The 23,255-nt window shown below is 39.0% G+C and overlaps 2 long non-coding RNA genes across 3 annotated transcripts; both read left to right on the top strand.

The window, feature by feature from the left end:
- LOC135309076 (uncharacterized) lies at nt 1-23,255 on the top strand. Of its 2 annotated transcripts, none has more exons than XR_010369382.1 (5): nt 1-3,165; nt 19,073-19,162; nt 20,118-20,274; nt 21,650-21,729; nt 22,431-23,255. It is a non-coding gene; the product is annotated as an uncharacterized LOC135309076 (long non-coding RNA). The 2 variants fall into 2 exon arrangements; XR_010369381.1 differs by having other exon boundaries at nt 20,113-20,274.
- Nucleotides 5,886-13,142, top strand: LOC135309077 (uncharacterized). The gene is made up of 2 exons (XR_010369383.1): nt 5,886-12,057; nt 13,006-13,142. It is a non-coding gene; the product is annotated as an uncharacterized LOC135309077 (long non-coding RNA).

Genomic DNA, 23,255 nt, shown 5'->3' with positions numbered 1-23,255 from the left:
GCCCTGCCGCGCCCAGGCCTCGGGCAGAGGCTCAGGAATCCTGGAATCCTCGGGCAGAGGCTCAGGAATCCTGGATGCCCGGCTGGGCTTTTGTGTCAGACTGCTTGTCTTGACTGACACCAGGAATGGGTGTCCCACACCACTGTTTCCCACCTCTGCACATCTCCCGCGGCCCTGTGGCTGCCAGCACTGTAGAGGTTTGCTGAGGGCTCTTTGAGAGGCCCAGCCTTCTGTCCTCAGGTGAAATTCCAGCCAAGAAAAAGCCCCAGACAATAATTTACCACTTGGGGAGCTTTGTGTGCCCCTTGTTTGCCTCACACTCTCCTCACTGCTCTCACATGGGCACAGTCTGCAAGCTGCTCCCAAAGCTTACCTTATGTCACCAGGCTCCGAAGTCCTACAGTGTCACCCAGCTTCTCTCCTTACTCCTCACAGGTGAGGGGAGTCGTTATGGTGCATTTCAATGTCCACCCCTCCGGAAACACTAGTGAGTGTTTGCTTAATCTCTCTGTTCATCTTTAACATCCCAGTTTGAGACCCTAGTCTGACTGCTGTGAGGGAGGAAGGAGAGGGGAAAAAGGAAAGCAAAGTGTTGTCAAATGCTGGGAGAAGAAAGGATTGCAAGAGCAAGCTGGAGTTGGCCACACGGCCAGAGCCACTCCCAGAGCCACAGGGCAGGAGTTCAACAGGCAGAGTGCTGAGCAGAGCCCATGGAGCACAGCTGACTGGGGGGGCAAACCTCCCCCACCTTCCATGGAAGCAGGAGACACCAAAGGACTTCATGAGAGACAGCTCAGAGGCGTCTCCATGGTGGAGACCACACCAAGTGCCAGACTGGCTCATCCAGGTGTGCCACTGGCCCTTCAGAGCAGAGAAAATTGAGGCTTATTTCACAAATACCTCTCTCCTCTTTCCCTGACTGGAAGTGGCCACCAAATATGACTCTGCAGACAAATGATTTCTGCCTCTCTCAAAGCTTCAGTGTTGGGCTAGTTTACTACTAGAGAACTTTAGCTGTCAATCTCTCAACTCTAGCAAGCTGGTCCTAAAAATTTCACTGCAATCAAGCCGAAGACAAAAAAAAATTTGTGTGTGTAGGTCAGAAAGCAAGACCTTCAATTATAAGTCTGAGACAACTGCTTATGGTCACTTCCTCTTGAGGCGGTTTTCATTTGATGAAACAGCTCTCTGTCTAGACTGGCGTCTTTTATTTTGTTCTCAGGGTGATTGCCTGATGCAGGGTCAGGCTTTTTTTGAGTTACAATTAAGCTATCTCACTGAAAACCCAAAGCAAACCCCAAACCCCCAAACCCTGGCTGTGCACTACGCATTACCCTCAGTGCACCCATCTGTAAGGAGTGTCCAGACATCTGAGCTGGACTCACGGGTGGCTGGACATGCTGCCAGTCCTATCAGTCCCTTCTGTTACTGGCCTGCCCTGGCTGTGATGATAGAAGATATTTTGAGGAACTTGATCAAATGTTTCCTCTCTGGTATGGAAAGTATTAACTTTCAACTCTTTTCTTGCCTGCTAGAATGATGGGGGTTTTTAAAGAAATATTTTCTTCTGAAGGACCATTTGTATCAGCTATAAGGTTCTTGATACATTCCCTCTCCTGTTTTCCAAAATCAATTAGGACATTAGGAGTAATGGTTGCACTGATTTATAACTGTAAGTTTTTGAGGATGCAAAGCAGCACAGGCCTGTGGAATCAGGGAATTTTAAGCTATTGGCTTCATCATAAGAAAGTAAATACAGGTGTCAGTACCTTTTCTGCGTTATTGGGACATTTGTATTCACACAAAAGAAAGATTAAGGAAATACACCTTATCAGCAGCTTATTGCACTGGATATAAATTACATTCAATTAAAAAGCTTATGTTGTTTTTTTAAAATATGAAAGAAAGAGAAAATGCATTTTTTTTTCAGAATCCATAAAGAAGGCATGGGATACTTAAGAAAACAATTTGCTGAAGACTCATTAGGTCAAAGCAGGTCTTGGAATTTTGCCTCTGGCTCTCTAATGATCCATGAAAGTTGAATTCAATAAAAAATGATTTAACTGTAAAGTAGTTGAACTGAGCCGACTTTTGCTTGCAAGGATATTTTTTTAAAGCCCTCTGATGTGTAAATAATAATTGTTTCTCTTGGAGTTAGAGGCTTTCCATAGAAATATTACAAAGATGCTTTGAGATATTTTGCAGCCATATTGACCTTTGTGCCTTTTTTCCACGGACAGTATCACGTACACCCAAAACCCAATAGCAGGAACTTACGGGATATGCACAATGAGGCTGCTGGTCTTGAGAGACTTTTGAAAGCTCATACATTAGACTCTCACTTTCCAATCCATTAATTCTGCTGTTCTCTGCCTGTTGGGAGTTTTGTTGTGTCTTGTAAGAATAACAGATCACTGTTGAAGCTTTTAAGATCTGTTACCAGGAGAAGCTGCTGTGCAGACAGTGTGTCTCCACTAGCCAGGCACTTTTGGCTGCCAAATTTTCTTTTCTTTCTAGAGGTTTTTTATTTTTTTTTTATTTTTTTTCCCTAACAAAACATTATTTTCAAGAATGAGCACTGGAGAGGTCTGAGAGGTCTTCTTTTCTCTTGGATTTGAACCACACAGAGTGATATTTTATACATGGACCTGCCAGAGGATGGCACAATATGTTGGAGCACTGCGCCTGCCAGAGGAGAACTTGGGCTTATTAAACTTGCATGATGGGGGTTGCCCTGCAGACCCCTCTAGGCAGATATCTGGCAGCAGCTGACTTAGCATAACTTTGCACAAACTCCTTTACCCTCAGGAAAGTTCCTCCTGGAAGAGGACATGTGTGAAATTTCCTGGGGCAGATTTACCTTAGGGCAAAGCATTATGTCTTGTGGCTGCTTTGCCTTTCCTCCTGGCTGCAGTTGCACCTACATTCAATATGTAAAAATGCTGCTGCTATGAGTTCCTAAATCTGTAGATACTTTGCCTAGAAAACTGCAGGATGCTGAGAGACTCTGCAGTGCTGTGGTGACCATAGTATGGAAACCAGGCCAAATTTGCTGCAGATCTGAATCTCTGAATCTGGACCTGCTTTGGCTTGTGGGGAAGCATTCTCCCTCACAGAGGGGAATTGGTTTCATAGGCTTGCACTGCCAGCCTGACTACATATTTGGTGAGTGTAAAGAGTCTTAAGTGTAGCTTATTAAGACATTGTTAAGGATTTATCATTCCAGAAAAGGTAATGTGTAGAAATTGGTGTGTCAGCTGGTGTAAAAAACCTATCTAATAGGGAGCAAGTGCAAAATAATTTGTTAGGCTATTGCACACAAAGGCATTCTCAGTGCAGGCTAAGAAAACCCTCATGGCAGGTTATTGCAGAACACCTTGAGGACTGTAAATCCACATCTATCTGCACACTAACTTCCCCATCCATCCACAGGAGCTCATTGCACGTGACACTGATTTTAGAGCAGAACTCCCCACTGGATTTTATAAACATAAAAATCAGTCCCCTGATTTCCCTGCTTTGAACACCATTCTCCAGATATGGTATATATCTGTCCTTTATTCTAATTTATGTTTTAGCTTAGTGTGGTATAAACTACCTTCCATCCAGGGATTGCTGAGCACTTTGCAGTATTCAGTTAACAAAGTCTCAAAACACAGGTCACATACCAAAAAACGTGCTGGGTTTGTGATTATTCAAAACTGTCTTATGGTGAGCCAATGTGCCTGTATTTTTCACTTCCCTCCAAATTCTGACTTTCAGAAAATCAGTAAATATTCAGATCAAATATTCAAATATACAATATTTTTTTAAGAGAAAGTAGACCAAGAGAATTGAAGTGCTGGCTAAAAGGGTGCAATTGAAGAGTTACAGAGAGCCTCTTAACATGCAATAATTTGTTCTCATGACCTCAAATGAGTGCAAGTAGTTTTGTATCTTATAAGCCAAGGAGATCACTTAAGTATGTTCACAGTAAATAAATTTCCAGATATTTCATACCACTGTAATTTATCAGTTAAAAGAAAAAGCCCAACCCAACCACCCCTGCTCCTACTGAATTGCATATGTGTAGAAGTAATACAGGTTGTGGGCTTTCTATTAATTTAAGGAGAATGAGTGTATTGAAATATAATATATCAAAATTTGAGAACAAGGATGTAACGAGGCAGGGCTTCTCCTGATTTATACCCATCTAAACTTGTACTGGCTGGTGACCTGGATGAGGTAAACTGCTGAGATGAAGAGTGACCCTTGCCTTGTCTTGCAACTGCTGTGCTTACTCAGGGAGAGACAGGGTAAGATTTCAAAAACTCCCTGTTTCAGCGGTGTAAATTGGGAATTTCTTCCATTCCTATCTTAAGGGTCTCTCAATATCAGGTTGGTTGTGCTGTAATGGTTTAAGAACCAGCTACTCTGTCCATTGGGGCTGTGCATAGACAACTTGGTTGCTTTATCAAGCAGATTTCTTCTGTTTCTGTTCTGTGAAATAGTGCTGAGCGCTGGATTGGGAAAGTGAAGTCTTTGTACATGCCTATGTCTTCACACCGGACTAGAAGTCTAGTCATGCCTGATTTCCCATCCTGATTTGGGAACAGAGAAATGTTGCAAGGTCCTGCAATTTAGCTGTGCTCTTCCATTTCTGCTCTCCTACCTTCATCCTGCAATGAATTTCATATACTACCCTATATCTTTCAAACACTAATAGGTTTCATTCACTGCTAACTTGGTTTCTATCTGAGCAAAAGGGAAAAAAATACAAAGATATGATTCTTGGTTATCAGTGGTTTAATAGTGCAGTTATATGAAGGTATTTAATACCTTATGCCGTCAATAAATATCTCGTGCATTCCACACTGTTTTAGATGTTTTTCACTGTGTTAGATGAAAAAATGATCAAATTATGAAACTTGTGGTGTATGTTATTCTCCTAGTATTTTATTTACTATCAGGAGCTGCTCCATGCCCTCCTTAATATCTGTGCTTCCATGACAAAACAACTTATTTTGGATTTTTTCCTGTTTTTTGCAGTATCTTAACAGTGTTGGTATCTTTCTGCCTTTTCTTTACATGGTTCTCCAGTGACAAGGATTGGGGAAGGAAAGAAATTCATGCAGAAAACACCCGTGTTTTTTGAGCTTTCACCCTGTGATAGACTGGAGCTGCCTCAGAGATTATCAGAGCCTATTATACATGTGCTTTTCTCATGGGATTCATTTAGGCCTGGAGGAGAGAAACTCATCAGAGAGATCTTTAATGAAGGTTTAATCTTGACTCTAGAATTGATCCTTACTAAATTTTCATGATGCACAGATTCCTTGCTTGAATTCACCTGCTTTAATTAAGAGTCTATAGGCTGGTGCTTAAATGCTGATTTCAATTTGGCTAGCAACCTATACTAATATAAAAAGCCTAAAGCATCTTACTGTTTTTTGGGTGGCTTGCAACAGCTTCCCTGAATATGTCCCGCTGTTTGACCAGAAGACTTATAGGACTGTTAGAAGCCAAAGATCCATGAAATCTTCTCCATGATCTCTCAACACATACACAAACAAGCTGAGTAAATTTCTGAACCTTTATGGATTGGCTGATCAGATCTCATTTGACCAAATCTGAAATGCAGCAGCTTTGAATTTATTCTGGAAGAAGGACATAACCAGTGATCTTTTCTCTTCACCTAGGAGAATTTCCCTGTGCAAATAGAGCTTATGTATGATGAAAACAAGAGCAATTCTTTAGTGTGTTGACACTATATCTTTATGCAGTCTCTTCATCTCAAATGCATTGCCAGAACTTATAGTTTATATGTAGGGTAGACAGAGGCTCCAGCTTTGGTCCATCCAAGTCATGGAATTGGTGGCCAGATATAAAACTATAAATTACATGATCATGAGCACTCAGGATTGCTGGTATTATGATGGTAGCTGTACTGAACCTGGTGGAAAGGGCTATGTTGGCATTAAGAAGCTCCAGTACATACAGTCAGTCAGTCAAAACAGCTGTGAAGACATATCTCAGTAACACCATCTGATTGTTCTCATACTGGGGTGAACTGATACAAAAGAAGAGGTGAAAAATCACTGTTTAAACTTTCCATACAAAATAGGATATTTTAATTATTTATTCTTTATACTTCTTATTGATGTTAAGAGGAAACAACAGGTCAAGGATGTTTAGGAGAAGATTTTACTTTCTTATGTTTGTGTTAGCTAATGGATGCCTAAGTTCTGCTGAAAGAACACAAATCACTTTAGAAGAGAAATCAGAAAGGGACTTCTCTTTTTAATTTGTAATCACTACTAGGTGACTCAAGTAAATGGACGAGTCATATGTGGGACTTCAGCCTAGCATAAGTTGCTGAATGTCTTAGAGTTTCAACAGCAATAAAACATGCTTTTGTGACACATTTCATCCACAATTTCAAAACTCATAAGTTCACTATTGGTATGTGTATTTTACTAATATCATAAGAAAGGCACAGAAAGATCATAAAGAGTAGAGCCAGAAGTCATCTTATGGCCCAGAACAACTAATCTTGATTTAATTATGGTGGGATTCTTAAAACAATTAACCAGCTCGGAATCTAAATTTTGTGTTCTTGCTGCAATGCCATCAATCCAAGGTAAAAGAAGGGGAAAAGAAAATGCCTACAATTCTTCTGCATCCCTTTGAGCTTTCTGGGAATGCTTTGCCTGTGGGATTAATCAGAAGTCTGTGATTCTCATGCTGTAGTGAGACATTTTGGTGCCTAAAGTTGTAGATCTTCATTGTCCACAATGTCTTTTGCAAAACATGTTTTAACAGACCCAGAGATCCTTTTTCAAATAAGGGAATATGAGAGACTGAAGTGGAAATAAGACTTAAGATCTTCTGCAGATGTCCATTTGGATGTCCCTTACTTACACTTGACAAAAGCAGAAAGTGTAAAAGTAGAACTAAAGACCAAATCAGCATAAAAATTGTAACATTTTTTGAATCTCAAAACTTGTTCTCATAGGTGATCAGTAGAAGCTGCTACAAGTTCTCCCAATACCCATCATAGTCTCATTTAAATGCTCTGAGTTAATGTTATATCTCTTTAATTTACTCTTTAAATATGCTGAGCAAGTAGCTCTAGATTGCTCTTCACCCTTGAAAAAAGTGAAATGATAGAATAGCAAAAAGGTATGAAAGTGTGTTACTTGCTGTTGGGGGCTGAACACCTACAGCTGTCAGGATCAACAATGATTAGCATTCCCATGGTACCAAGAGGCTTCCAATCTGGAGTTCCCATATCTGCAGTCTTCCTTTTAGCCTCATTTTAGTCTCACATATCTCATTCAACAGATGGTTTCTTGGCAGGAAACATTACATTCCTTAAAGCAACATTAATACAGCACTTATGGGAGTGGCATAATTGTTCAATTATTTAATTGTCTGTACAGAGCCATAAAATGCTGTTATGCTTTGGGAAAGGGAAGCTTTTTTCCAAAACAGGAGTCAGCTATACTATTCAGGAAAAGCTACAAGGATTTTTGACTCCTATGCAATTGGTATAAAAAATCAGATTGGTAGCTCTAATGGAGAGAAATCTGTCTCTGGATTCCAGAAAAATGCCTAGGAGTCAAGTTGTCTGCCAGTGGGATTGTTTGTGGTAAGGAGCTCTGATGCCCTGCACAATTATTTTCAAGTACAAATAATAAAAGTAAAATTCTTTGCTCCGTATGTAGTTCCCCCATCCCGTTTAAAGGTCATTACGTGAACCAGCATGGAAGGAGAGCTGAAGGAATTTGTCAGCTTTTGGCATAGTTTTGAAAGCAATTGTGAACTTGCACATCAGGGAGATGATGCCATGCAGATTATGTGTCTGAGTCTCTTTGGACTGTCAGTCTCTCAATTCCTCAAACATTAGATGCTTCCACAGTCCTAAGGTCCCTGGTAAGTGGCCTTGTTTAAAAGCAAGAAATTACAGAAATGTGTGGTAGAAGGGTTGCTGGGTATCACAGAAATAACAAATCTCTTCTCAAAAGTTCCAATTCCAATTGGCTCTGGTAGTAACAGGCCTTCATAAGGAAGTAACAGGGTGAGGGGATACCTGGAAGGGTCACGGTGTATAAATTTCTGTCTTTAATATAACTCTCCCTGAGAACTTTGAAGCCTGATTATGACAAGCATAATCTACAGAATATTCCTTTGCCCTTCTGTGCTCTAACATTTCATACCTGCAGAACCTGGTGTGATTTCTTGAGCCTGTTTTCCACTGTATTGGTGCTTTTGATGTATGGCCTGTTTTCATTTACATTCATAAATTATCAGTGCAATTTATACATGTACAGACCTGATTTATGCAGCAGAATCATGTTTATGGTCATGTTTGTGCTATCATTCCCTAAAAGTTAACAGAAAGTGTTTGGCTGCTTTATGAGGTCCCACATAAATGCTGAAACAAAGGCTGGCAATGTGTGAGCACTGACATTACTTAAATATATATATATATGGCCATTGTTAAATTAACAACCTTTTTATTTATAGTATTATTATAAGACTGATATGTTTATATCCATACTGTCAATGATAACCTTCCTGCCTTTATTTCAGGCTTAGTTGGTAATGTTTATATTAGGCTTTTATGTCAATGCGTTTTCAATGGCATTAATGTCACACACAAAGCAACCTTAGGCCTGCAATATCATTCATAATGTTTTGATACGGGTTTTGTATCTGTCCCTTTACTGTTAACATAAGTATAATTTACACCTGTTTTTCACTGGAAGGATTTTTGATGCTTCAGAACCTCAACATCTGTCTCTGAAGACACAAAAGTTGCACTTGATGAAAGCCTAGCTTTCAGATTAAAAAAAACCATCTTGTTATCAGGCTCCTCCAGGTTGACAAAAAATAGAAATCCCCTTGCTCTCTTCAAACAGACATGAGAGAGACAGTCCCTTTATCATTTAGCATACCTCTAGTCCAACAAGGCAATAGCTTAAGTATGTGCTGTCCTCTGCTGAAATAGGACTGGAAATCAATTATTATTATTATTGTTGGTATTTCAATTGAGTTTAAAAGAGACAGCTAGTCTTGTCTGAATGACTGACTGTTTGATTTGCTGTTCAAACTGAAGAAAGAAAATTTCAAACAAAGGAAAAAAGATTGAGTGCTTCTTTGAAACAGTAAAAAAAACCCAAACAACAATAAAATGCCAAGTCAAACTAAAGCAAATAAAAAGAACCCCAGTGCTTTTTTCTTAATTAAATGACAATGGTTCTTTTATTTCAAAATTATTTGCAGATTAGGACCTGATTGTGCAAGATGCTATTTAAAGCTATGCTACAACATAACCTTAATAAATTTAGTCCAAGTAGATGTAAACAGATGCAGCAGATTTTGAAGGTCCAAGGTTATACATTAGATATTTAGTTGGGATGAATAAAGAACAGAAGAGAATTTAATTATCTAGTTGCCTTCACCACCTGTCTACACTCCAAGATTATAAATTGTCCTATAGTAATGCAGGCTGAGGAATCAAGCCTCCAACTCTATGAGCTGGATGTGGACTTGAAGTCTTAGAGTGAAGTAGAAAAAAACAAAAGGATTTAAGGACATGGAAAGGACCTGCACATTAGCAAGAATTCACACGGAAGCATGACTAGGTGATGATGGTGATTAGTCACTATGCTGAGACTTACGGGTATGGAAACCTCACTCAGGAGTCATAGAGGAGACAGAGAGATGAGAAATATAACACAGTGGGGTTCTGATACTGTGGGTGCTGTAGATATATAGTTGTGGGAAAGAAAACAGGGCCTGGAAGAACAGGTGGAGTGCCTCAGAGTACATGGAGGAAGGACGGGTGACTTATCAAGTGCCCTCGAACATGAGAGGGTACCACATGTGTGGGCTGTGAGGAGTGGGTGCAGAGATATATCTGGGTCCCAGTGCTTGAACCACTAATTTTATGATATGTATATACCTGCAGGCTTGACCAGAGAAAATGATAATTTGTAATTAGAAAAAGAGAGGTATTTAAGGATGCCAGTGACTTTATAAGAAAGACAAATAAAAGTAAGGAGATGCTCTAAGTCACTGTCATATTTACATTGAAATATCTTTGAATTATTTTAACAAAAGTTAATTTGTGTTTCTCCAACCTTTCTTTTATTCCTTCTGTTGTCTAGTCAAAAAAATCATGTTTTAGTGTTGACCTCTATCATACTTCACAGGCTGAATGTGATGACTCTAGCTGAGACATCATTGTGCCTCACTGCATGACTTTGCACTGAGGAGTGTCTCCATATGCCTAGCATATACATTGAAGAAATTTCTTTGCTGAAGACAGTGGGAATTTTGCCAGTGATGTCAAAGGTGACAGGATTTCAGCTAAACCATTTCAGTAATGTAATTTGGCATAAGTCCACTAAAATCTGTGGAGTTACTTGAATGTACATCAGCTAAGAATCAAGCCAATAAAATACATATTACTCAGCATAGTCATGTAGATGTTTAAGAAAGGTTATGAAGAAAAGAAGCAGCATAGGATACCTGTAATTTGGATTCAAACTCATGAATGTAAGTCATAAAGAAATTTGGATGCTTACAGATTTGAACACAATTTAAACTAAAATGACACCAAGACTGTGCTGCGATTTCACAGAGCTGTGCTCACCCTGAAGGCTTAGACTGAGACAGAAGGAAAAACCAAGGAAACAGGATATTTTAAAACTGCATCCTGATAAAGCTCTCTATTTTCAGTTATTAGAGAGCGATATTTAAAGAGTAAATAGTAATAAAGAGGGTAAATATGCCTGGTGCTTACAATTAGGTGACTGTATGGAGGCTATTTTAGTAGTTTATGGAAAACTAGACTACTTAGTTTTCAATATTTAGCATGAGATCCAAGGATATGGACAAGGTAATATCAGATTCCATTAGTGGCTGCTTGCAAAATGCAGAGTGGTTGTTTCACACAGGAAAAGGCTGATGAGAACAAAAGGATTTCAGATGAAGTGGAAATACGGTTGCAAAACAGATTTCTATAATGAATTCTGAGGGGCGCATCTGTTATTATCTACGTGATATAAAATTGCTCTTTTTGTCTCATTTCGCTCAGTTGCACAAGATGCAATCACATCAAACAGGCATGTTCAATAAAACTGTGATCTGACTGATTAAAATGAACAGCAATCTGTTTTCTTCTGACAGTCACACAGCAACTTGAATAACAAGGACTATGAGCATGGAATTGAATAGCCACTTGGAATTGATATTAATGTTCACAAGTGCTGTTAAGGCATTTGACCAAATCTGTCCATCCAATGAAATAACATCCCTCTATCCTTAAATCATTTAAACCACAAGTAATTTATGAGGCATATTCGATAACATCCTGCTGCTCCTCTTCACTTCCAAAGCCTTCTACGGAGCCACTGCACTGCTTTTCTATGCAGCATAAATACCAGCAAAGGAAGTGTTCCTGGAAGGAAGGCATGGGCATCTGTTAGCAAGACTGTGAGAAGTTTCCATTTGCAGTAGCAGGAACAAGTTTTGCGTCGAAAAAGACATCTTGATGGAGTCATTTCCCTAATTCCAACATCTAGCCTAGGTTTTCTGTTCACTCCCTGTGTAGCTGAGAGTGGAGAGATAACCCTTCCCTTCCAGAGAAAAGTTAATTCTGCTTGTTCAGACACATATTGGCAGTGGAGACTGAAATGTGTTTTGAGATGTCTCCTGATGAAAATGTTAAACCAGTGGATTTTTGTCATTTTCCTACAAAATCCATTGTAAGAGATTAGTACTACTGAGAGGATGCATTCTTCTCTCTTGGAGCAGACAGCCTTAAGCTAATTTATCTTGAACATGATGAAGTCAAACATAGCAATCAAGGGGTCATATAAATCTACCTGCTCTGTTGCTAATGTGGCATAGCTGAGAATCTACTTGATTCTAGTATTCAATCTCATAAAGTCGTACACTTGGATGCCTGTTTTGTTGTCTACTCCAGATGTTGTTCCTTTATTTTAAAGGTCTCAAACCCCCAAAGAAATTTCAAAAGGGCTTCAGAAGACTTCTAGCATGAACACAGTAAGTTAAGTATTTCTATTTGCACTTCTTTTCCTTGTGGTTATGAAAAATCTACATTAGTTTGCGTAATATATCAAAATAGGAGGTAAATTGAAGGGACATGAGCAAAAGCAGAGTGAATTCATTCACCCCCATACTCTTTTTTAGTAGTATCTCTTTGGTTCTCTATTAAGACCTAAAATATTAACCAGTGAGGAGAAAATTTCAGGTCAGATGTGTAAGGCATAAACCATACATAGCCTCCAGATTAAAAAGCCGTTTTATATGTAATTTTTGCTCTTATATTTTAGTAGACATCAATGCTCCATTAAGGTAAAGAAAAGGGAAACTTAAATGTAACATGTCTGTAAATGACAGAAATTTATTTGATTTACAAAGAGGTAGCAACAATGGGTCTGAGGAAAATAAGCTTCCTCATGTGTCACTGTTTAGGATAAAGTCCAAGACCTCCATCCTCCCCATTAGCAAACATTTTATGGAGCAAGGAGACCAGTTGTTTTGACTTTCTTACCAAGACAAATACTTGTGCTGCTGCCCATCCTCTTCAGGGCTGTTGGAAGAGAAACCTGTGTCTGCAGAAATAAAACCTCTTCTTGCTCTGTATGTATCCTCCTCCTCTTCCTCTTTATCCATCCATTAGCAGGTGCTACTGGGGAAACAACACTGTTGGACCTTTCCTCTGGTGCAGGATAAATCTCCTTTTTTCCCCCTGTGATGGGAATAATCATTTAAAAAGGCTTCACTTCACTGTACACCTTTAATCCAGAATGACCTTAGTTAAGCTCTTAAAAGACAAAATTCTTAGAAGACCAAATGTGTCTCCCTCTGTGGTTTTCACACAACAATTTTATGTCAGCATTTCAGCAAGGAGGAAGAAAAATTGTTGTGTTGTATTTCATGTGGTTGAAGCCCCCATTTTGCTCATTCCTCTCTCTATTCTCTTGACAGAAACTTCAAGGCTGTGAAAGTTGCTTGGCAAGTGTTTTCAAGATCCATGTAAAACTGTCATGGCACATTGAGTGACTTTTGGAGTTTCTTGCCTGCCAGAGCAATTAGATTACGAATAAACCAATTGTCAGAAATGTTTCTGTGATGACTTCTCATTGTGACATGCCTTTAAAGAAAAATAAGCAATACAAGATTCTTAAGGACATGGGAGTAAAGGGGAGAGAGAAATATTTCTATCCACTAAGGGTTTTGTTTATAAAATTAATTAAAAAAATATACTTTCATAAAAAAGAAAAAAGAGGAGTCTATTTACTGCTCTTTGCAGGCAGGATAAGATAACACAGTGAAGCATCTAAAAAGTCTGTGTTCTCTGTAAATTAGTAATAGACTATAACAGAATTGTCTGGCATGCTGTGCTGCTTTTGGCTCAGCCAGAGCTAATTTTCTTCATAGTAGCTACTATAGAACTGTATTTTTGATTTGTGTTGGGAACAGTGTTGACAATTTAGGGATGTTTCCATTGTTGCTGAGCAGCACTTGCACAAAGTCAAGGCCTTTTGTGTTCCTCACCCCACCCCACCAGTGAGGAGGCTGGGGGTGCACAAGAAGTTGGGTGGGGACACAGCTGATCCCAGCTGACCACTGGGATATCCCATCCCATATGGCATCAAGCTCAGCTCATAGATCTGGGGAAGAAGAAGGAAGGGTGGGACATTGGGTGTGATGACATTTGACTTCCCAAGTCACCACAGGCACAATGGAGCCTGGCTGTCCTGGGCACGGCTGAACCCCTGGCTACCCAAGAGAAGTGGCAAATGAATTCCTTGTTTGGCTTTTCTTGTGCATGAGGCTTGTTCTTTACCTATTAAACTGTCTTTATCTCAACCCACAGATTTTCTCATTTTTTCTCATTTTTACCCTGGTAGGGTGTGAGAAGTGTAGAACACACAGTGAGTGAATGGCTGTTTGGGTCTATGGTGCTGGCTGGGTTAAACCATGACACATGCCTAAGTCTGTGGAGATCCAGTGGAGATTCCATACTAATGTACCCTATTAACACCTCTGAAAATGAGAGGTGTTCTTGTTCCCTGTAAGGATTTAAATTTTCTGAGCTTCTGTCCTTATGTGGAAGACAGGGTGATGTGTAAATAGAAGAATGGATGCATATGCTTTAGATATGTATATTGATGGCTTGCATCAGGTTATTGTAGTATTATTATGCAGATGTTAAACATTGTGCAACTGGCAAAAATTGATCATGAGCAGAGACAGTTTTGCATCCTCCCTCCACCTGAGGGAATGGTCACAGAGCAAGTTCATCACACCATGTCTGCCTGTTAACTCACCTGTACCAATTAACTCTGAAATAATCTTAACATGCACAGCTTCACACCCACAAAGGGAGATATGACCACTACTAAATGACTTATTGAATGGGTATGAGAGTGTGGACAGAAACAGAGGTGTTCAGGAGAAGCTGTGAAGACAGTTCAGTGATGTGGCTCAGGAGAAGACTTTGGAAGTGCTGAGGATTCTACAGGACCAGGTGGTTGTAGTAGGCAGTGACACAGGACATCAGTTCAGGGGAAATCTCCCTCCAATATTTCCACTGATCATAGAGCGATCCTTTCCTTTTGAAGTTTTTTATCTTTATCACTTGCTTTGGCCACTTACATGTCATTAAAAAAGTATTGTATCTTGCATTTTGAGTATCTAATTAAAAGCTGTGTTACTGCAATTTTGGAGGTATCTCTAATACCTTTTACTTTTTTGTCCTCTTATGCTATGTGATGCCACATCCATTTGATCCACATCCAATGAGCAAGAAGGCACATAAAATAACTATTGAAATTGCAAGAAACTTGAATAATTTTTAGTCACTTTTCTTAGCTATAGTTCATTCCATGAGAAGGCTAACAAAAGGAATTTTTAAAATATATTAAATCAGATAGATTAGACAAGTAGAATTAATGTAGAAGGTGTTCTTGTGGATCTGCTCTGTCCACAGTGTCGGAGAAACTGTCATATTCTCATAAGATTCTGCAGTGGGAAGTAAACACACACTAGGGATCATTAAAGTCAATAATGGCAGCTTAAAAAACCTGAGAATGGCTTGTCCAGGAAATGTACAACTCCTTTCTGGAAAAACTTTATTCACAAACCCAAGCCAGGTCATGTGAAGAGGCTTTGTCTATGGGAGTCGTGGCAGGTTTGCTTGTTATTCACTGTGGTGTCAGTCAGGGACAGCTGTCTCCAGGTGATGGTCTCCCTTGAGCCCCTCAGTCAGAATATTGTTACCTTCTTTGAAATCCTCCATAAATGCTATCTTGTGATATCTGAAGCTCTTACAGGCAGCCTATGTGACAGACAGGACTGTGTCAACCTCATCATTGTGCCCGAGCTGAGAGTATCCCACCATTTCCTTGAACTTTGTCTCCAACCCTCTGCTAACTTACAGATTTTTATTGCATTTGTCTGTAATGTCTAGCATCAAAAAGCTTGTGCCTAAGGATCTATCTGTCATCCTTAATAAACAATAATAAAGATGAGAGAAGGACTGTTTTGACATGTCTCTGATTGCTTCTCTGTCAGTAAAAAAGAAAATTTTGACAGAATATCAGTTTCCCAAGGAGAAGACAGGCACATCAAGGTGGGTGAAAAGCATATTTCTTAACTTAATGATTATTAAAGCCTCATGTAAATGTCCTCAAATTAAATTCTGATTTTGCAATTCCTCTGAAATCAGTAGGCAGATGTGACTTAGTTATGTGCTTCCTTTTTCTCTTTTTGCCTTAATAGTTTCAACAATTAATATATATGAAAAATAGGGAGTTTTACAGACAACAGTCTCCACTTTAGTTGCTATCTGCCCCCATGTGCTGTGTAAGCTGAGTGTTTTCCATAGCAACCTTCAGACTAGTCAATTCCCAGGCACAAATTCTGGAAGAAACCCTGAAAGTATTCAGAAAGGGTTATCAAACCTTGTGCATTCTTCCGACCACAGTAATTATTCAGATACTTAAACTGCAATATTTAGTTTATTGGACGGTGCAGCATATTAATTTTGGCTATAACTTCATTTTTTAAGTTTCAGATCATTAATAACTTCATTTTACCTTGACCATGATCCTATTTATCATCCCCCTACCCACTCTTTGGATAGAAATTTTCTGATTTGATGCTAACAATTACATTATTGGAATAATACATTAAATTGAGTGTGATGATCAGGTAACATCCTTTAAAAATGGTACATCCCAATTAGATCCAGCTCTTCTGCACCCACTTATTCATAAATTAACATGCAACGATGAGTACAATGCTTAATGGAACTAAGGATTTGTGGCTTACATTTGTGTTGATATTCTTTCCTTACATAAATGTAGAGAGAGGCATTTATGGGGTAAAAGAATTGCAACAAATGAGGCCTGTCTTGCTCAGTTTGTGGACACCTTCTGAGCAATCATAATTTGGGAGTAACAGCTTTCCAAGGTTTCAGTGGCTAGCAATGAATATACTGCTAGCTGGCCAAACCTAAGCATATGTGTTTCAGTGGATGGAAGCATGCAACCACTGCAAGCAATTTCCACAACAGACCTTCCCTCATATCTCTGCCAACCCCTTTCGCTGCCTTAATGTGGGTTAAAATCTGAGTTCTTAGATAATTTTTACTTAATCTCAGCAGCACAACTCTTCAGCAAACCCTTTAACCTTTGGATATGCTCAACTGCAAGTTGTCTGAAAGCTAAAAAGGAAATTTGGCTTTTGCTTTAACTGTTGAAATGAAAGAGCCAAGCAAACTTTTGTGAGTTTGTCACTTCCAAATTCAGAGTTTGAGTCCAGACGGTGTGCCTGACTCATCTGGTGTCACTTCTGTCTACATTTGGGTTAGCTAAATCAAGAATAGTGTGAAGACAATTTGGCATGTTGAATTTCTCAGGAGGTAAGGACTCATGCTCCAGCTTGGTATCAATGTCATTGCTTTGTTGCAGTTTTGTTGCTGTATTTTCTTTCCCCAACTGTGATTGCTACTAGCTCATTTACTAGTTTTCCTTGATCAGCAGTGGTGGGATTGACAGAGCTTTTCTAATGTGTAAATAGCTCTTTGATGGGAGACCAACCCTCTCTGCAGAACCGTGAAATCTCAGTGCACAGAACATTATCTCACTTTAAGCTTCTCCATAAATAGAATGCTGCATATTTAGTGCTTTTCATCAGAAGATTTCAAAACATTTTACAAGGGACGATAAGTGTATTTATAGTGCAAGTGTATTTATAGTCAGGAAAGGCATCAGATTCTGAGACATCAAAACCAGATGTAAATGTAAAGCCTTTTTAGAGATCTATTGGGAAAACTTGTCTTGCTATCTAAACCAGTGATGTCCCTCTTTCTGTGATTTTCTAAGCCAAGAGTACATTGCCTCTTTCCTGCAGCTGACAGCTTATGAGAGCTGTCAGTCCTTGTCTCTTTTGTGCTTTGTTTATGCTGAATTTTCAGCTGGTAGATCTAAGATTACCAATGGGCAATTGTGGCCTCTCCAAAAATGTAATAGTCCTAGTGGCTTGTGTAGATTAACAGATTCTGCACAGGGCATGAAATGCTCTTATGATATGCCCTTCAGCTCAACAGGCTACTGGGAAATCTGGAAAACCTGAGTTCAGATTTGAAGATATAAGGAAAGTACTAAAAATGGGCTAAAGTTTTTGTGCTGCTCAATTTTGGACCTGTTTATGATGTTTCATGCATGATAATAATAAATTAAAATATTTAAATGCATTGTCATCATGATTTTTAAATTAAAGTTTTCTTCGCAAAACATCTCAGTCAGGGGAGTGTCTCAGGTAAAGTTTCACTGTCTGTGCTGCTGATTTACTAATTTGGATGCTAATCAGAACAGAATGTGTCAATTTACTTCTACAGAGATTTTATTTTGAACCTTTTCTCTGCAATCAGGCAGCTGGAATATTGGTTAAAAAGTTTTAATTTCTATTCATTTCTTTCTGTTCTGTCAGCTTCTCTACTGCTGTGGTGATTTTAGCTGTGAGGCATAAGTATTACCTGAACTTTCTATGACCTAATCAAGTTCAGGTAAAGATAAAAAAAAAAAACCCAGGCCTAATTTCTCTTCCTTTGTGCACTTAGAATTCAAATGATATTTTCAAGGTAAAGGGGTCATCATCTCTTTTCTGCCAGGTATGCTTTTCTCTTTCCTCCAGGTTGTGGATGTATTGTGAAAACTGAACAAAATCAGATTCATGTTAAGGACATGAGCTTAGTCTTTACTTTCTAATCAGATAACAGCTCTTTGTGTATAGTGCTTAGAAATCTGAGTCATGGTTCATAGCTCTGCTGTGTGAATGTATCCAAAGGCAAAAAAACAAAGAGAAGTCTGTGCCACAGAGTGGCTTAACTTTTTATTGCATTCAAGGTGACAGAAAATATAGCTGACAATTTAAACCCACTACATTCACTAGATTATTATTGGCAGAATTTACAAAATAGCAAAGCTTCCTTCAACTTTCCATTATTCTCCTCGTAAGTAACATTGGTTTTCTGGCTATGATTACAGTAATCTATCTGTTTAAGGTAGTGATTATCAGTGATTAGATAATTAGATATTGGAATCAAAGATTTTTCTCTTTTTGTTTTTTTGCCATGGAAGATATGAGACAAAGACAAGACAACAATCAATATTAGCTCAAGATTTCCTTCATCTGAACTACAGGATAAATTTCAGGAAGGAACTTTTAGGGGAGACCCTATAATGCTGTATGATCAATTTATATGATAAGCAACATGACCACTTTGAAAAAGATTAAGAAGTTAATCCCACCTGTGCACACAAGGGTGAAAGAATGGCTTATGCCTTTCCTTTGACTCCACCCTCATTCTTCTGAATGAGGGATCTCTTTCTATTAGATGGTACCCACCCAAAGTCTTATTTTTTTTAAAGATTACATCTGCTTTGGATGAAGTTCACTAAATCCCAGTCTGATTTTAATTATATTAATCATGTCTTGATTCTTGGTAGGATCATTTTTAATTATTTTGATATTTCTCTTTCAGAGGAGAACTTCAAAAGAACATGCTGGCATCACCTAGTCAGAATTTGGGTACAGGACAACCTGCCTGTGAAATTGAGCACCAATGGCAAAGGTAACGTCCCCTACCTATGCTTCTGTAAAATTAAATGTTCAAAATAATTTTCTTACATTACTAAATCTTTACCCCTTTGTGTAGGCTGTACATTATTATTGTTTAGTTTTAAAAACAGATGACCTAGGAACCCAAGTTCTCTTACGGATTTTTACCCCCAAGGGGAATCTTTACAGCATCTTCAGTTACCATAGCAATCCACCTCAGATGCCATTCAAAAGCTGAAAGACAGAATTTTGTTATAAATCAGTGAGAGAGGCAGGCACCTTTGGAGCTGAGAGTGAAATTTTAGAACACTGAAATTAGCTGTCTGAAGTGCAGAATGTTGATATTATCAAGATTTTAAATAATTTGTAAAGCATTATTCATAGAAAGGTTTTCCTAAGGTCACTCAAGAAGCCTGTGGTATTTTGCAAAAATAAATGCCTGTCTCCCAAGTCCCATGACTGCACTTTACCATCTGGACAATTCATCTTCTCTGATAGTTTTCAGGAAGAGTAATAATAATAGTGTGTTGCACTCAGTGCTTTTTTTTTTTCTCTTAAAAAATTCATCATTATTCAGTTTTCTGGCATTTCCATGCTGTTGAGGGTAAAGCTCAACAGTTTACACGGGCAGAGGCCTGCTTTCTGATCCACTTTCCCACTGCATTAGATTAGCCCAAGCAAAGAGGAAACTGTTTTCCCTAATAAACACCAAGGATTACAATTTTGTAATTCAAAGAGGTTTGTCCTGTTCTTATGCTGTATTTCATTAACTTAGAAGAGACTTTGTATTACTACTTAGACATATTAATCACGCTGGAAGATACACTATTTAGAGCCAATCTGTTGATGTTAGTTATCAAAAATGGTTACAGTTATCAGAGACATGTTTGTCTAAGAGAAACACACAACCTTGAAGGCTTTTGGAAATCTGTGGTTCCCTTTGTATGCACTCCCTTTTGGCAGTGTAGGACTGATCTGAAGCAAAGGACTGCACCTAAATTGAGGGCTGCACCTGAACCAAGAGCGAAATCAACCGTTCTTCCACGAGACACAGGAGCTTATTGCATGAGATCTTGGGCACATATGAATCATCAAGTCAAAAATATCTGTATAAAGAAGTAGCAGGTACATGAACTGTATTCTATTTTCCAGACTGTGACCTGTGTTTTCAGATGCTTTCTTTTGCCACATTGTGCTGCCTTTGCCTGGGGTAGAGTTAATTTTCATCTTAGTAGCTGGTACAGTGCTGTGTTTTGGATTTCTCATGAGAATAACTTTGTCAATGCACTCACTGAGTGCTGTTGCTCAGCAGTGTTAACACCAAGTCTTTTTAGTTTCCCTTGCTCTGCCAGCAAGCAGGTGCACAAAAAGCTGGGGGGAAGTGCTGCCAGGACATCTGACCTGAACTGGCAAAAGGAATATTCCATGCCTTAGGATGTCATACTGAGTGGAAAAGCAGCGGGCAGTGGCTGGGAGGGGCCAGTTGCTGCTCAGTGTTGAGCTGGGCATCAGTCAGCAACTGGTGAGAGATTATTCTATGCATCTTTCTTGGGTTTTATTCCTATCCCTCTTTATCTGCTTTTCACTGCTACTATTATTATTGTTACTGTTATATTTTATTTTATTTCAGTTATTGAACTGTTCTTATCTCAAACCATGACTTTTAACATTTTTTTCCAATTTTCTTCGCCATCCTACTGAGTGGGGGCAGTGAGCAGCTGTGTACTTTGTTTCTGTCTGGGGTTAAAGAATTATTCAACACCTATACACACCTGTATTTGGGGTGATGTTTGAATGGGTTGGGCTGATGGGAACTGAGGGATATCAAGTGCTTTCTCACAACCTTGTGCTGCAGTACTTAGTAAGATGTCCCTTTGTCTAGTGATGACAATGCTGCAAACTCCTAGAGGGGCAGAGAGCCAATTCTTTCTGGAACTCCCTGGTGCTGCTGGCATGGTGGGGTCTGAGCCCTCCAAATGCCAGTGTGACCAATGTGACAGCCCTCTGAGGCTGTCTGCATCTTCCTTTTCCTCCACCCAGCTGCAGGAGGGTCCCCCTCCCAAACCTGCCCAGCACACATCTCCCACTTCACTTTGAACTTTCAGGACTGAGAAATTGCCATTTTTCAGGCTCTGCAGAGTTGCACTCAAAGCTTTGCTGAGCAGGAGCAGGGGATATTCAAATACAAAGATGAAAGGGACAGAGAGGCTGTGATTCACACACTAAGACTGGTCCCTTGTTTTCTCACAAAGGTTAGGATCTGAGAGATTTTCAAGGAAGAAGCTGGACTTTGAGGATTTTCTGAGGAGAATCATAATGTAATTCAAATTATTTTCTATTAAGTCCATGGCAAATACCTGTTTGCTTAAAATGCTGGAATTCTGCCTACACACTCCTCTGCTGAATAAATCCCTGGGTTGTCTGCTCCAAACAAGTGACTGATCTTTGGATAACTCAGCTGTATGAGTGTGCTAAACTAATTCCCAATTATTCTCATTAGGTTCTTGTGCTCTCCTGCCCACTTCATCTGGGCTGGAATCCAGCTGACAAGGGCTCAGAGAGGTGGAAGGTGGAATCCAGGTCTGATGACAGTCACTAAAAACTCATTTATTTTCCAGGCAGTGACATTTATTTAATTTCCATTTTAATAGACTGTTATTTCAAACACTAATCTACCTCCCCAATAGCTGCAGGATTCTCTCATCCTATGAACAAAGTATGAAGAAAAATATTTGCTGTCATTTGATCTTGGACTCAAATCAGTGTTTAGCAAAGCAGTTAAGCTTGCCCAACTTTCTACATCTTCATAATTTCTTTCCATATTAACAACTGAATATTGGCTGAGGTTATTCTGCTAATAGCTTTTCAGATTTAAGTAATAACACCCTTCTCAGGCCTCCTGTAACTTTCTAATTAGTAAACTCACTAATAGCATTAATTTCTATAGGATGACGGAACTTTTCTCTTCTCTGTAGTCCTGATTTTCTGGAAACGCAATTTTCGAAATAAAGTATATTTTTAAGATAAAGAGGGTTTTTACCTCTATTTAATAAAAACACCCTGTATAAAATTTAATAATATATTAAATTTTAATTTTAAAAGCTTATTTTTTGTGTGTGAAATTGAGATATTTTTGGAAAATTCCTTGCTTCTGTAATGTTATAAGAAAATTTCCTTGTAAAAAAAGATTTGTATTTTCTTATAACCTGGTTAAGGCTGGTGATAAATTCCTGTTTTACAACAATACAATCCTTGTAATGCTTGTCATATATTTTCTCTAGGAGACGGGCAGTGGGCAAAAGAGGGTACAGCTGTCCTTCCAACACAAGTGAGAATGGAGGGAGAAAATTATTACATAAGCTGGTCAGGTTGTCTGGAAAAAACAGGAAGAAGAACAAGAACTGAGTTAATTTTTGAGCCTCTTTTTCCACCAGTGAACTTGTTAATCTCTCCAAAAATAACCTTCAATTTCTCTGTTCTATTTGAATCTATGTTCATTTTGTCATCTTCTGAATCCAAGTGAGCTGGATTAATTGCACTTGGACAGGTTTTCTTGAGTGTTTTTTTTTTTAATATGAGGGGCAAAAAAAAGAGTTGCAGGATTTTAACCAAGTTCAGAAAAGAGAAATAGGAAAGTTTGGGTTTTGTTGTTCTTTGTTACTCGCCTGGGGAAAGACTTGTCTGGTCTGCAGCCTTCCTGAGGCTGACAGAGCAGCCGAGGTTCACTGGGCATGCAGAGCCTGGCAGCTCCCCGGGCCGTGAGGGATTTATCTCTGCAAAATCAATCGTAAACAGGATAAACTATCCCCAGCACCAGGCCTGCAGGAGGTGGAAAATAGGAGGTTCTTATACCACCAGTGTGGAGAAATACAAACCTCTGAGGAGGCGAAAGAAATGGAAACAATCTGACCAACTAGTTTGTGCAGGTGGTATTGCGGGAAAAAAATTATAAACCATAAAATTGGCTTTGGCCCTTGAGAGAAAATGCTTAACAATAAAGCACATGATCTTTCCCATAAGTATAATACTGCCAAATCTTGCAACCTAGATTCCTAGGTTCCTATATACTGGTCATCAGAAAAATCCTAATCAGCCATTACTGAGTT

The sequence above is a fragment of the Passer domesticus genome, chromosome 10 (assembly GCF_036417665.1).
Source record: "Passer domesticus isolate bPasDom1 chromosome 10, bPasDom1.hap1, whole genome shotgun sequence".
Lineage (NCBI taxonomy): Eukaryota > Metazoa > Chordata > Aves > Passeriformes > Passeridae > Passer > Passer domesticus.
This window is presented reverse-complemented; position numbering and strand designations above follow the sequence as displayed.